Raw genomic sequence first — 17,170 nt, forward strand, 5'->3', positions numbered from 1 at the left:
AGCTAAGAATGAGTTCCAGTTTTTACTGCAAGCAGGTATCTGCCAGCCATTTAAAAGCTGTTGGGCTAGCCCACTCCATATGGTGCGTAAAGGTGATGATGGCGACCGTGCGGCGACTATCGAATGCTAAACGCACAGACGAACCCTGACCGCTACCCAATTCCATTTGTACATGACGTGACGTCTATCCTACAGGCAAAAACTGTGTTCTCAAAGATAGATATGCAGAAGACGTACCATCAGATTCCAGTAGCAGCCGCGGACATACCAAAGACAGCCATTATAACCCCGTTCGGCTTGTTCAAATTCAAATTTATGACCTTCGGACTCCGCAATGCAGCTCAAACGTTACAGCGATTCATCAACCAGACGTTGGGTGACTTAGACTTCGCATTCGCATATATTGATGACATCCTCATCGCATCTAAGAACGATGTAGAGCATGAACAGCACTTACGTGAAGTGTTCGAACATTTAAGGCAAGCTGGATTAGCAGTGAATTTCGATAAGTGTGAGTTTGGCCAGAAGAAGATCGAGTTTCTGGGACATGTGATTGAAGCCGAAGGATTTCGCCCCCCAGAGAGTAAAGTGCAGGCTGTACGTGTGTTCCCGCTACCTAAAACCGTTAAGCAGTTACGGCAGTTTCTAGGCATGATAAACTTCTATCGCCCATTCTTGCGAGGTGCCGCTCACAGTCAACAACGCTTTTTTCGCTACCGCCTGGCAACCGCAAAAATGATCAAACAGCAATCACCTGGACGCCTGATGCCGTGGCGTTTCAGCAGTGTAAAGATGAATTGGCGTAGTCTGCCCTGCTTAGCTTTATAGCGCCAGATGAACAGATGACTCTTACAACTGATGCCTCAGGAGATGCAGTTGGGGCCGTTCTCCAGCAAGTAGTAAAAGGAGTGCAGCAGCCATTGGCGTTCTACTCAAGAAAATTGAGTCCAGCTTAAATGAAATACAGCGCCTATGATCGAGAGTTGACAGCGGTTTATCAAGCTGTCTTATACTTCCGGTATGCGTAAGAAGGTCGCGAGTTCATAATATTCACCGACCACAAACCACTCCCGTATGCATTCCAGCAAGCAAGCGAAAAAGCATCTCCTAGACGAGCACGACAACTAGAGTTTGTGAGCCAATATTCGACCGATATCCGTCACATAGCGGGAGCTGATAATGTGGTAGCAGACTCCCTTTCTCGAGTTGCAGAAGTCCAGTGTGAAGCAAGCGAGATGGAAAGAATTGCGGTTGAACAAACAACAGACCCAGAGCTGCAGAAATTGTTAGACGACCAGCCCGGAAAAACGTTAGTATTAAAAAAGTGGAAACTACCAGATTCAGACATTGAACTGTACTGCGATGTTTCCAGCTCTCACATTCGCCCATATGTCCCAGCAAAGTGTAGGCAGCAGGTATTGTCCAAGCTTCACTCTTTGTCTCACCCCGGAATCAGGACAACTCGCAAAATCGTCCAAACAAAATACGTGTGGCCCGGTATAGCTAAAGATACAGCAAATTTCGTCCGAAGGTGTGTTGCATGCCAAAAATCCAAGGTTCAACGCCATACCCGTACGAGTATCGGTTCTTTTGCAGCGGTAGATGGCCGATTTCAACACATTCACTTGGATATAGTGGGCCCATTGCCACCGTCGCAAGGAAAGCGTTATATTCTCACATGCATCGATCGTTTTTCGCGTTGGCCAGTAGCCTTTCCTTTAGTGGGCATCACAGCAGAAGAGGACGTCAATTTGAGTCCACTATATTTACAGAGGTGACGAAACTACTAGGAATAAAGCATTGGCGCACAACTGCCTACCACCCCCAAGCGAATGGCATGGTCGAGCGGTTTCACCGAACAATGAAAGCAGCCATACGTTGTCACGATTCCAGTAACTGGACCCAAATTCTTCCTTTAGTAATGTTGGACCTCAGGACAGCGCCGAAAGCAGACATAAACGCCAGTCCGGCAGAGATGTTATACGGCAACCCTCTCAGAGTCCCGGGACAGTTGCTGACAGAAGTCAAAATCAAACCAAGCGAAACAGACTTCGTAAAGTTACTGCGCAGAAACTTAGGTAATGTACGAACTCAACCTGGACTGCGACACGGTCAACAACCAGTCTTTGTACCCAGCGAGCTGTCAGAGAGCAAGTATGTATTCCTACGCATCGATTGTGTTCGGGCACGTTTAGAACAGCTTTACGAGAGCCCTTATCGAGTAGTCCGTCGCGATGAAAAGAACTACGTCATCAGCGTGAAAGATAAAGACGTCACAGTAGCAGTAGACAGGCTGAAACCAGCATTCATGACTTCAGATGACATGAGCGGCAACAGAACAACCGAACCGCCTTCAGTACAAGCACCAGGAGTCGAACCCGTCCTCAAAGACCAGCAGGAAACCAGATCTGTGGTAACACGCGCAGGCAGAAAAGTGCATTTTCCGGCCAAGTTGAGCGCATTCACCAAATAGAGCGATAACAAGGCCATAGCGCGGTGTTACATGCGCTCCCCCGCTAGGAGGAGGGTACTGTAGCAGCAAGCCAAACATGTGCACGTTCGCAGCACCAGCCAAACATGTGCATGCTAGAACGTATGAACAACACGAAACACGGACACGCAATTAATGCATATATAGAGCAACAGCACTTGTGCACGAGTCAGTCATTCGTTACATTCGTTCGGTCACGGTTACGCTAGCTAGTCGCTGCTACTAGCAGTACGGAGTTCAATAGTGATACACGTGGCGATTCATATACAACGCTGGGTGGAATATATGGTACTAAAATTTTAACACAATTTCATCATATTTTTTATTTTTGTAATTTCTAAATTAATTATGCTTGAAAGAATATATTGTTACCTTTGAAGTTAGTTTTTAAGATAGTGCAGTAAGAAGCATGCACTTAATGCACTAAATATAAATAAAATATCAATCCGCATTGCATCCACCACGAAAACTGACTGAACTCTACTACGAAACTGACTGAACACTACTACGAAACTGAGTCATTCAAGACTTTCTACCCATGTTTTCACCTTTCGGAAAACAGTGAATACATTAATCATGTGCGTAATGTATGGTCGGAAATTTCAATTATTTTACTGCTATTACGCAGAAAATAGAAAGTATTGCATATTGACTGAGTTATCAATTGGTAACTGCAAATATTTAAAAATATACCACTCTGCAAAAAGAACTGAGTGTGCAATGGCTGAACTTAATAATATTTTGCAACAACTTAGTTACCTGTTGGTAACTGCTAATAAAAGTGCGGTTTCGCATACAATGAAATGTTGAGTTCAATGGCTAAACTCAATAATATTTTGCAACAAACGCTTCCGCATTGTATGCAGAAAATTATTTAAAATGAAATGGATCATTTTAACAATTTGTATTATGTACCAAGAAAAAGGTTCGTAACAAATTGTTATTAAAATTCTTAAGTATCTAGTCAAAACTAGATAGACCACAAAATATAAAGAGGTATTCGAGGGGTTTGGCAAAATCGAAGACAAAATTTTACTTGAGATTGACGAAAACATGACACCAAACAGCGAATCACCAATGCTTAACTCAGTTTGTTTACGCGAGCAACTGATAATTACTCTAGATGAAGTGGAAAAAAAACACAATATAACCAGAGAAATCAAAGACACAGATAGGGCGTGCAACTAGGTAATCGTCAAGAAAAGTAATAATTAACTGAGAATATGTATTGATCCAAAGCAGCAAAATCAAGCACTAAAAAATGTTAAATATCAAGCACCAATGACGGAAGAAATCTTTGCTAAACTCGCAGAAGCGAATGTCTTCTGAAGCGAAACAAGGGCTTTGATAAGAATTAGATGAGAAAAGCAACGAACTCACACCATTTTGAACTTCATTTGAAAAATGTAGATTCAATCGTTTGCCATTTGGGTTAAAAAGAGCGGTGAAAATTTTTGAAATGAAGCAACACTAGATTATGTCAGGATTAAAAAGAAGTTGCATGCATAGCAGACGATAATATAGTTTTCGGCTAAGGTGAAAATCTACAAAATACAATTGAAGATCACAACAAAAACTTAGAAGCACTTTTAAACTAACAAAACTTAAAAATAAACACAAGGTATGTTCACAAAATATACAATTTTATGATCACATCTTAAAAAGTAAGGGCGTCAAGCCAGATCTAGAAAAAATTAGTGCAAATCTAATCATGCCTAAACTAAGAGATAAGGTTGAAACGATGAGATTTTTAAGTCGTGTAACATATGTAAGTAAATTTATACCAAATTTAGCAATTATAAAAGAGGCTTTGCGCAACGTGACACACATCAAACAAGAATTTACGTGAGGACCACCACAAGAACAACCATTCAATACATTAAAAAAAGTGATACCAACAGCACCGATTTTACGATATTACAGCATAGACAAATCGATCATAATACAAACGGACGCTTCATATGCATTAGGTTGTGTTCTATTGCAGAAAGGTCATCCAATAATTTACGCTTCAAAAACTTTTACTAAAACAAAAAACTATGCATAAATCGAAAAAGAGATGCTAGCACTTTTATTTGCTTGCAAAAAATTCATTCAGTATATATGTGGCAGATCAGATGTAATAATCACAATAAATAATTTACCCTTAACCAATATTTTCAAGAAATCGATAATTAAAACACCAAAACGCTTACAATCGATAATATTGACCTTGCATAGATATAACTTCACACTAAAACAAAAACAAGGGACCGAAATATATCTAACTGATACATTATCAAGAGCTTCAGAAATCAAAAAGCAATCGGAAAATTAACTTAAAATTTACATTAGATCAAATTGGCGAAAGAGAAGATAAACTCATATCCACAACAAAATTTCAGAAAATTAAGCCAACAACAGGTAAAGACTAAATTATAAAAACCCTAATCAAGAATAATTAAAAATAGTTGACCAGAGTATAAACAAAAACTATCTTACGAAATCAAACAGCACTGAAATTTGAGAGACCAGTAAATACTAAACAACTAATTAGTATTCAAGGGAGATCGTGTGATATTTTACAGAAATTACATTTTCCACATTTGGGACTAGAGGCAACACTGAAATTAGCGAGAGAAACAGTTTTCTGGAAAGGTATAACGAGTAAGATAAAGCAATTGGTACATCAATATTTGATATAGTAACAATGGATGTGTTCGAAATGAACATAAACAATCAGAAAAAATATTTTCTTATAACCGTAGACCATTATTCACGCTTTTTCAAAATCGATAAATTAAAAAGTTTATCAGCAAAATCGAGAAATTACTTATGTAGAAAAAACTTTACACATAGGTATTCGCACGCGAGTTATGTGACACCCCAGTTACATAACAAATTATTGCCCCAGACACAGCACAAGCAGCGACACACTACGAGTATATACGTATATCATATATTTTATATTTTATTTCTTATCATAATAATTATTGTAACCATATATTTATGTGAATTAAAATTTATTTCTTGATTATGTTAACATGTGCTACATAAGCATATTTTAATGTATAAAATATTGTATTTTAAATAATTAAGTTCAGAATAAAGCTAACAATTGAAGCGAATGCTTCTAATAAAAATATTTTTTTATCTTAATAAGTCGAACGGACACTTAACTCGCGTGACGATGTGTAGCCCAACTTTTCTTTCAACTGCTACACACACATCCGCTCCATTCTAACGCCTTACTACAACTGACTTTCTCCCATTGCCCTTGTTGCCAGCCAAACTCATATGCCAAGCTTTGGCATATGATTGAAATATTCGATGAAATTTCCAATGCATATTCACAATACTTCGCTTATTTCGTTGGTAACATTTTTTCTTTACTGACCAAAGTGTCTGGCCACTTCACATCTACTTAGATAGAGAAAGTAGTGTTGATGTTTTGCGTACATTTAAGCAACTATAGGCCAACAACTTACAGTTTTTTGTCACACTTGCGGGACACCGAAGGCACTTATTGTTTTCCGAATTCAAGAGCATAAAAAACAATGATGCTTAGCAGTGTATTTCGACCTCGAGAAATGCATTTGCTTCTTTTTATTTTCATTTTCATTGATATTTCTAACTCTGGTAGCCAGATACTGTAGTGTATTTAGACGCTGAAAATTACTTAAATAATGCTTGAATACCATACTTAGAATAAAATTCAATTAAATTTCGTGTAATTCGTGCCTGTTCGCTCTCACAAATTTTCTTTCCTTGCATTTCATGACCTTTTATATTAGTGCAAGGGCTTATATAAGCTAGCTTATGATTACTTCAAAATGTTCTTTGGTCTTCATATTTGCTTATCTAAATATCATTTCTAAGCCAGTTTCGATTCTGATATACTTAAATGCTGCAAATATGTCTATTTAACAGTTGATCATAAAAAGTTTTGTGATACAGTATTATAGTCATTCTAATTAAAATAGTGCATTCATAAAAATTGAAATTAGTTCCCATTAGATTAGAGACGAAGTCAAAGTTAACAAAATTAGCTTAGTTTCCAGATATATAAGTGTGTATTACATAGTTAATGATGCTGATATGAAATAAAAACAAAACAAATTCCAATCGTATAAGTAGTGTTGTGTAAATAGAAAACTAAATCCAAGAAAGACCTTTTCAATGAATTAATACAAATAAATTCCTAGGTAAAGTAAATTGTATTGCAATTTATATATTACTTTGTACCTATGCATTTTTATTTAATACACAATACTCAGCGAATGAAGAGATTTTTTTAACGGATATATGAATGTATGTGTAATGTAATATGGCCTTGAATTAATGCTGGTCTAGTAGCCTATCAAACAATGCCAACTATTCAATACCCGCTGATCTTAATGCTTCTCAAATGCTCACACAGCCACCAAAGTATTTTAATGTTGGAACCAATTTATTTATTCAAAGTGCCAAGTAAGGTTTGCTTCAAATCTTGCAGGATAATTTCCATAGAAATAAATTTACATATTTCAATAAAGCAAAGTGTTTCAAAGTTCCACATTATTTTTGTATATACATACAGTTTGTCAACATTGTGTTTGCAAAACGAAAAAATGTTACAAATGTTTATTAAATGCCCAATAAAAACGATTTAATTTTGAAATTAAAAAAAAATTAAAATGTTTACAAATAAATTAAACATTTTTCTTCATATAAAACTAAAAATTATTCAAAAGTATCATTAGAACAATAAAATAATTCACAAAAACAAAAATAACACCAAATTTGTTGTGTCAACATTGTGTTTGCAATTTTGCAATTTCTTATTTTTAACGGGACAGAATACCGTTAGATGTGTCTGGGTTTTTTTGTTTGTTATGATATTCTGCAAAATCTGTTCAGTTTCTTTGTTATTTAATAAAATAGAGTGTTTTAAGTGAAGGAATAACTAAAACGCACGTGATTAAATATGACATGTAAAAGAACAAATTAAAATAATATTAAGTTAGTATGTTATAATTACTACCTCGGTAAATCTGCTAAGTAATAAAGTCTAATGTTTAATATTAGGTTAAGAACAATTTATAATATCATAAACAGACCAGAAAATGAGGATTACATTAGTTTAACACCAGCAGGCCACCATATTAAACCATTGTCTGATCGCCATATAAGAAGAGTATTGCAAATAATTGATAAAAATCCTTGAATTTCCTTACGATCATTGGCATTAGGTCTGGAAAAGCTATTTAATATTGTTGTTAGTCATAAGGCAATAAGAAAAGTGCTATTACAAAAAATTTATTCTTCGAAAGTTGCACGTAACACACCGTTGTTATCTGTTTAAAAAATTGAAAAACGATTTCAGTTTGCTAGCGCACATTTAAGATATGATTCAGAGTCCTAAGATAATGTAATTTTCTGGAATTTTATGCTTTATTATCATGTTTGTGTAGGTCCTGCATTAGAAGAAAGCTTGATTTCCACTTCGTCCCAGAAAATCACATCATCTTAGTGCTCTGAAGCATATCTTAAATGTGCGCTATCAAACTGAAATCGTTTTTCAATTTTTTAAACAGATAACAACGGTGTGTTACGTGCAACTTTCGAAGAATAAATTTTTTGTAATAGCACTTTTCTTATTGCCTTATGACTAACAACAATATTAAATAGCTTTTCCAGACCTAATGCCAATGATCGTAAGGAAATTCAAGGATTTTTATCAATTATTTGCAATACTCTTCTTATATGGCGATCAGACAATGGTTTAATATGGTGGCCTGCTGGTGTTAAACTAATGTAATCCTCATTTTCTGGTCTGTTTATGATATTATAAATTGTTCTTAACCTAATATTAAACATTAGACTTTATTACTTAGCAGATTTACCGAGGTAGTAATTATAACATACTAACTTAATATTATTTGAATTTGTTCTTTTACATGTCATATTTAATCACGTGCGTTTTAGTTATTCCTTCACTTAAAACACTCTATTTTATTAAATAACAAAGAAACTGAACAGATTTTGCAGAATATCATAACAAACAAAAAAACCCAGACACATCTAACGGTATTCTGTCCCGTTAAAAATAAGAAATTGCAAAATTGCAAACACAATGTTGACACAACAAATTTGGTGTTATTTTTGTTTTTGTGAATTATTTTATTGTTCTAATGATACTTTTGAATAATTTTTAGTTTAATATGAAGAAAAATGTTTAATTTATTTGTAAACATTTTAATTTTTTTTTTATTTCAAAATTAAATCGTTTTTATTGGGCATTTAATAAACATTTGTAACATTTTTTCGTTTTGCAAACACAATGTTGACAAACTGTATTTGCAAATTGCAAACTTAGCCGCTTCTTAAAGGTTTCTTTCGATTTATTCTGCTCCTACACCTATTTTATCGCGTTGTTTTAGAATAAACAAATTTTTTCGATATGCTAACGAAGACAAATTTTGCAGTCAATTATTTTAAATATATATATTCTCTTTTTATTCGATTTTTAACACACTGAAAAACTGCACATTCGATGATTGTTCTTTTTTGAATACGATGCACTTTCTTTTCATTTCCTATTATGAATCGCATCTTTCATTGATAACAAAAACTCAATTAAAAAATTTGTACAAAATAGCAAATTTAAATAATTATTTCTGAAGCTTTAATCTACCATTTAGGGATCGCAATGGATGTCCACTCTTTTCTGAATTTTAGTGTTACTGGCCTTTATGTGCGAATTGATTGGGTCAAGTTAACGGAGTTCGTCACATTCCTCGGCTTAGGTTATTTGAAAAATCTGGTCTTAGTATTTGAATTTTACCTGTTAAAACAACTGTGTAAGCCGAATTTGTAATAAGTTTATGGAATTATTTCTTTGCCTTGTTTAAATCAAAGAACAGAGAAAGAATGCTGAAGTCACGTTCAAATGTTTTAAGGAAATAATCTCAATTTGTCTTTTCGCAATTTAATTTTAATTATCAGCCTTTATATACACCTCGTCAGTATGTATGAAGATTATTATGAGAGTGTCCTAAGAGAACCTGAGAGAGTGGTATTAGGTAATAATTTAGTGTTTTGCAGTGTAGCTATTGCTGAATAATTTTAATTGATGTAGAACAATTATACCATGCTTGTATTTTGCTGGGGTGGGCACGTCTCAATTGTTATTAATTTAAATGTCTGCACTTTTGTCATTAAAAATTATGTTTTTGGACACACATTTATTGCGTCCGCAAAAGTCGAACATGGTATTACTTACAAATTTTGTTGGAAATTATCTAATAAAAAAATATGTACACCTCCGAAAATGTGTAAATATTGCATAACTTTGCATTTTTTCCTAAATGTATTTGAAAGTCTGAATTAGTTGATTTTTTCATTCAATATATTTTCCAAAGGTGCAACAACAATAGCCTTTTCATTTCAAAATCTGAAAATCCTACGTTCGGATATTATTCGGATACATTATTAACGAAAAAAAAGTGTTTTAAACATCCCACCAAGAAATACAATAATATAGGCTAGATGAATCAGATTCGATTTGAGGACTGGTTTAATAATAATGTTTGTAGAAAAGTGAAAAAATATTAAAAAAAAAATTAAACAACAGTCCATTACTCATTTTGAGTAATGTTTTACAACAATCGGTGGATAAAATATTTTTTCTGAACTTTTTATAAACTTATTCAGCAAAGCGATAGTGAATCTTCGATAAGAGAAAAAAACTACGACATCGGAGATGCTGCATTAACTATACAAGAAAAGATTTGAAATCAACTAAAAATGTACTTTGTTTGGAAACAATATGGACAGAATGCATACAAATTAACGAGTCTGAAGTTAATTCTCTTCCTGTACGTTTACAAAATATATTAAGTTTATCAAACGATCTTGGTTGTGAATATTTGGAAGAAGATAATTGAATGAATTGCTTGATGTTGACGGAGAGCCTCTTTCAATAAGAAGTTGATCCAGTTGAAGTTGAACTGAACAAACACTTGATAAGAGCTATATTCGGGCTGCTAAAATTAAAAATCTTCACGAATGTTTTTTATTATTGCAAGACGACCAATGATCCCGACGATCCCAACTCAGACATTAGGTTTTATAAAATATTGTAAAAAGAAGCAGAAAAGAATCAAACTTTTCCTAAGTTAAGTCAGTTAATCAACAACATAGCATTTTATTTATGCTGGAAATTAAAACGGCAGCATTTAATTAGATTGATAACTTGCAAACATGTTCTCTTTTATTTCTTTTTACTTATTTTTTATTTTTTTTTATGTTTTTTAAATTTTTTTTTGTTTTTTAAATTTTTTTTTGTTTTTTAAATTTTTTTTTTATGTTTTTTAAATTTTTTTTTTTGTTTTTTAAATTTTTTTTTATGTTTTTTAAATTTTTTTTTTATGTTTTTTAAATTTTTTTTTTGTGTTTTTTAAATTTTTTTTTATGTTTTTTAAATTTTTTTTTTATGTTTTTTTATTTTTTTATATTTTTTTTTATTTTTTTATATTTTTTTATATTTTTTTTATTTTTTTATATTTTTTTTATTTTTTTATATTTTTTTTATTTTTTTTATTTTTTTATATTTTTTTTATTTTTTTATATTTTTTTTATTTTTTTATATTTTTTTTATTTTTTTATATTTTTTTATATATGTTTTTTTTATTTTTTTTATATATTTTTTTATATATATTTTTTTATATATATTTTTTTTATTTTTTTTATATATTTTTTTTTATTTATTTATTTATTTTTTTTTTATTTTTATTTTTTTTTATTTTTTTTTTTATTTTTTATGTGTTTTATATTTTTTATTTGTTTTATATTTTTTATTTGTTTTATATTTTTTTATATATTTTTTATATATTTTTTTTAATTTTGTTTATATTTTGTTTATATTTTTTTTTGCAGCGTTTATTTTTTTTCCTCATTTTTAAGAAAATATTTTTAGAGTAATTTAAAATAATATGTTTATATATTTTTTAAGAAATTGAAACAGATCTGATTCAATTTGTATGAGTTTGTATAAAAGGAATCGATTTGTTAAATAGTTTTTCGTTTTACATCTACGCAGTTGAGCGATCCAAAGCATCGTATTGTGTACAAAGTATTTTTAATGGGTTTTCGAATTGTCGAGGAAAAATCTGTATTAATTTTATTTTTATTACTTCATTAGCATTTAGTATTTTTATGAAAGTGTCATTTTTATTTAAAATTATGCTTGCTATTAGTATTTTTTGTTTTATTTCCTTTTTAAAATTTATTTTTCTGTTGAATTAATTTGTAACATTCCAACATACATATTTGGAATATTGTGGTAACAAGTATTATTAGGTTCAGTGGTATGCATTATTGGTATGTGTATCTGATGTTTATAATAATTATGTCTGAGTATGAACCGATTGAAAATCTAATTTATAATATAATTTTTTCATAAAATCCATGCCAATAATTACGTAACATGTTGTTGGGAAGTTATGTTTTACTATTTGAAATATATGAAGTATAATATATTTATTTAATCTTGATTTCACGAAGAAAAACCTCTACATGGCGCGCAGATAGATGTTGAAATTTGGACATTCTGCAAGGGGCCAATTTTGCATGCCGAATTAACTAGTGATGTGTGTGCACTTTTTTTTAATTTGTTGGCTTCTTTTTATGTTCGGTTGATGATATATGTGACACATGCTTACTTTCTGATTCTGTTTCAGCTACATTTTCTTCAATTTTTAGTGGACAAATCTTTGGTTTTCATTGAGACAACTCTTACTTTTCCATTACCTCCATGATGTGTTTCTTCTATTTTTCACATTGGTCATTTTGCTGGATGAATCAATTTGTTTAATTATAACTATTTGTCCTTTTTGTAATTTTCCTGTGCTTTCTGCCACTTATTTCGTTGTTGTAGTGTCACAAGGCACTACTCTTTCCATTTTTCCAAATATCAATTCTTAAGTTTTGTAAAAATTTTCATCGGTTCGAATTAATAATTGTACCGTCTGAGAAAGGTTCAGGGACGCTTAACAATGATCTTGCATCTAAAAAATGCGCAGGAGTCAATACTGCATCAACCCCGTCACTCTTGATATAAGGGTCTTGAATTGAGGACTGCTTCTATTTGAAGCAATAAAGTTGACATTTCTTTATATGTGAGATTGGTTTCTCGAATAACCCGTTTTAAGTGGTATTTTAGCAATTTTACTCCGGCCTTCCAAATTCCACTGAAACTTAGAGTAGCTGGGGGAATAAATTGCAATTGAACCCCTTCAGAAGCTAAAATGGGACTTTGCTGCTGCTTTTATGTCCCTTTCCAAAATATTTGCAGCTCCAGCGAAGTCTGCTCCATTGTCTGAATATATATTTTTTGATTTTCCTTGCCTTGAGAAGAATCTTTCTAATATAGCTAGAAATGTGTCCGGTGACAAATCACCAACTGCTTTCAGATGAATTGCTTTTGTCGCTAGATAAACAAAAACTATTACATAGCCTTTGAATGTCTTAAGTACTATGCCTTTAAATTTAAACGGTCCTGCGTAATCTACGCCAGTATTCATAAATGAAAGCGCTTGTTGCACTCTACTTTCTGGTAGATTACTCATAATTTGGTATTTTTGGTCATATTGATAACTAGCGCATTTTACACACTATCTGTAACATTTTTTAACAGTATTTGTAAGGCCGATTATCCAATATTCTTCACGAATGACAGCTTTCATTTGGCTAATGCCTCCATGCATAGTACTTTTGAGTATATCTTCTATTACTAATGTACTCAGATGAGATTTGTCCAAAATAATTGGGCGTTTTGTTCCGTAAGACAGACTTGAGTTTTGTATTCTTCCTCCAACTCTGGATGTTCCATTTTGATCCAGGAAGGGTGATAAAGGCAATAATCTGAATTTCTTCTTCATTTCCTTGTTCTTTAAGCAATTTATTTCTCCTAGAAAATCCATTCTTTGTTATATTTTAAATATATGAATTTCTGCAGTTTTGAGTTCATCAACTGTCAAATATTCAGGATATATTTTTTACCCAGTTTTCCAATGGCTCTAATAACATAAACTATTCCTCTTTTTAATTTATTGGATATTTTTTCTAATGCCATATATAATAGGTTTGAAGAAAAATTGATTTTTCCAATTAATGCTTGATCGGATTCTTTTTCTGCATCCAACCAGCAATTTTCAGATTTTCGTAACCAAGTGGTTTTTTGTGGTTTTTCTGGATTTATTCCTGTCGATGAACTATTTCCTGGATTGTCAGTAAACTGCATATATTTCCAATTAATGTTAGGCAACAGTTTTTGGATATCAGTAACTTTTGACTTTATGAATTTCTTTGTTTTTATTTATTTTTATCTAGTAGGGTGGTAGGGTGGCCATTATTACGAATGTGTTCAAATTTTAGATGCCACCCCCTAAATTTATTCGACTACTCAAAAAACTACTAAGTGCGAAGTTTTAGACTAATCGCATTATGTTTAGAGGTCGCTCAGCGACTTTAAATTTCGGAAAAATGTCATTTTTTCACTTTTTTTCAATTTCTTCACTCCCATCTCGCAAAGGGGCCTCTTTTTACCGATGACTATTTGTATGATATTAATATTAATTTTTAGCATATTAGCTTTCAAATAAAGTAAAAATCACTGAATTTGGTCCACAATTTACTAAAATTAGAAATCATACACACTATCAGCAATTTATTTTCCTGTTGAAGATGTCATTTTTGGTATACCTAACAACTTTTTACCATATTCATGACTAACCAAAATAAGTAATCTATCAGTTGTGTCCCTTCCTGCTATATCAGGAAGACCTTTTCGTCCCACTGTACAATACCACTCTGCATCTAGTAAATTTAAAATAAGAAAAATAATGAACGCATTGTTAAGTTATCGCCTGAAATGCGTGTTCGTCCAAATCACAGGATTTTGTACAGTGAAAGAGACTTCTTGACTTGAGAATCTATATGCTTTATTGCATCAATAGTATTAAAATTCTAGTATTTTATTCGGAGCAGTTTTCCGAAACACTACACAACTAAAAAAATTCTGACTGACTTAAAATACCAATTGACCATGGATTAGTTTGGCCTAATTCATGCAATTTCTACTCTCACGTCCCCGTTGTGCAACCTGGGCAACGTGAGCAACCTACGAGTGAGACAAGGAAACCCATCTCTGGATCTCTAGGTCCACGGTGGAGTCACTTCGACATATTCGATTTAAGGGTCCGCCGAGGCTTGGCACCTCATCAACAACTCGCTGCAGTGGGCGTCTGTCTTATATCAAGCGGCTCGCTATATAAATGTGTTCACTGGAGTCCTTAAGCCCATCACCCACCGACTCACAAAACCTTGATAATCAATGGAGGAATACAACAACAATAATAATACTATTCCAAGGAGTAATCATAGTATGATAAATCCCCCTGGTTCGGCAGCAGGCACAAGGATTTTGGAGTTGCCAAATGAAACCAATACCATACAATCACGTCGTATAGAACGACCAAATATCGGAATGAAAAGAAGTATATAATTCGGCACGTGGAACGAAAGAACACTTACCGAAGACGTAAAATTAAACCAACTCCGGAAAGAAATGGCAGGCTACCACTTAGACTTAGTAGCTGTGCAGGAATGCAAGAGAACTGGGCATGGTCAAATCAACGATGAAAATACTGTTGTTATCAATTCAGGACGACCCGATGGGGAAGATCTTAGTAGAGGCGTGGGCTTTTTGATGTCAAAGAAGATTGCAAGGGGCATGCTTAGATGGCATCCAATAAATGAGAGAATGATGGCGCTAGAAATACAAACGAGAGCTCGTAAGCTAATTGTTGTTAATGTTTATGCTCCAACAGAAAGCAAGTCAGAAGTTGAAAAAGAAGAATTCTACGACCAACTGAACAGTTGGGTCAACAGTGACGTCAGACGAGGAGATATCACATTATGCCTTGGCAATTTTAATGCCAAAATAGGATCCAACAATGCCAATGTTGAACGTTACCTTGGAGTACACGGTTTGGGAATCAGAAATGACAATGAAAAGAGATTAATGGAATTTTGCTGTGAAAGGAGCTTTATAGTTGGAGGCACTCTTTTCCCCCCATAAGCGATTACACAAAGTAACATGGGTATCTCCGGATGGCAAAACAATGAACAAAATTGATCATGTTCTCATTAACTCGAAATGGAGATCATCGTTATTGGATGTCCGAGCGAAAAGAGGAGCTGATATAGACAGTGACCACAATCTAGTTGTCTGTAATATTCGTATTAAAGTTGCAGCAGCCAGAACTAAACTCGAAAAAGCACCACGCAAATTTGACACAGGGAAGCTAAGTACAGCTCAGCATCAGAAAGATTATGTAGAAGCAGTCAAAAATCAAATAGAAACAGATATCTTAAATATTAAAACGAACAGAGTTGATGAAATAGCAAAACGAATAATAAACGCGTATAATAAGGGTAGTACGCAGCTACTAGGATTTAAGAAAACTAAAAACAAGCCATGGATGTCACAAGAAACATGGTGACTAATAGATCAACACAAAATAATAAAAATCAGAATGTTAAATCAAAATAATCCTTCTCGAGAAGAATATAGAGAACTATCGAAACGAATAAAGAAATCAGCTATTAGAGATAACCGTTTTGCAGATATGAAAACGGTTTTTGAAATATCGCGACTCTTAACGGGTAAGTCCACATATACAAATAGCCCCATTGCGACTCGAAATGGAAAACTGTTGACATCATCAGAACAATTTACCCGATCGGTTGAGCATTTTACCGAAACATTGAATAATCCGCTAGGAGTACAACCTTGTATAGATCAGCAAATACCACCTGAATCTAATATTACTCTATCTGGAATAAATCACTCTACACCAACAAAAAGCGATGTAATCAATGCTATAAAGAGTCTTAAATGTGGCAAGTCACCTGGAAACGATAACATCTGTACTGGATTACTGCAGTGTGACATAGAACAATAGTCACAATATGGCTTCCATTTTTAAAAAAATCTGGAACGAAGAAACCTTACCCAGTTTGTGAAATGAAGGTACTCTAGTAAAAATCCCCAAAAAGGGAGACACCAAAGACTGCAATAGCTTTCTATTTCAAGTAAGATACTGAGCCATATTATTCTAACATGAATTTCAGAAGAAGCGAACAAAACGTTGCGTGATAATCAGTTCGGATTTCGGGAAAACCATACGTCAATTTGATCAACACAGTTCGCATTGTAGTCGAGCAATGTAACGAGTTCCGGACATCAGTATACGCAGCCTTTATTGACTTCAAAAAGGCGTTTGATAGTGTCAACAGAGGATTTCTTTGGAATATTTTAGAGAAACGACTAGTTCCACACAAAATAAATGTTATCAAATTTTCAAATGTCGAGTATTGCACAACGGGTTGTTATCAAACACATTTGAAGTAGCCACAGGAGTAAGACAAGGGTGCATATTATCACCACTTCTATTTATCCTCGTGGTGGACGAAGTTATGCGAGCGTCCTTAAAAGGCAACAAAGGTATCTAATGGAACCCATTCATGCAACTGGAAGACGTGAAATACACAGACGACGTTTTTCTACTCAGTCATAACATCAGAGACTTACAAGAAAATATTGAAGCAGTTAGGATAAATGCAGCAGTTGCCGGCCTAGAGATTATTTGCAAG

At 33.4% G+C, this 17,170-nt stretch overlaps 1 protein-coding gene across 1 annotated transcript in view; it reads left to right on the plus strand.

The window, feature by feature from the left end:
- Window positions 1-6,390: 6,390 nt before the first annotated feature.
- Window positions 6,391-17,170, plus strand: part of LOC119666442 (protein trapped in endoderm-1) — a gene marked incomplete at its 3' end in the record, with an annotated part of 60,521 nt that continues 49,741 nt past the window's right edge. Inside the window, 1 exon segment of the mRNA XM_038075749.1 lies at window positions 6,391-6,675.

The sequence above is a fragment of the Teleopsis dalmanni genome, chromosome 1, assembly GCF_002237135.1.
Source record: "Teleopsis dalmanni isolate 2A chromosome 1, ASM223713v2, whole genome shotgun sequence".
Taxonomy (NCBI): Eukaryota; Metazoa; Arthropoda; class Insecta; order Diptera; family Diopsidae; genus Teleopsis; species Teleopsis dalmanni.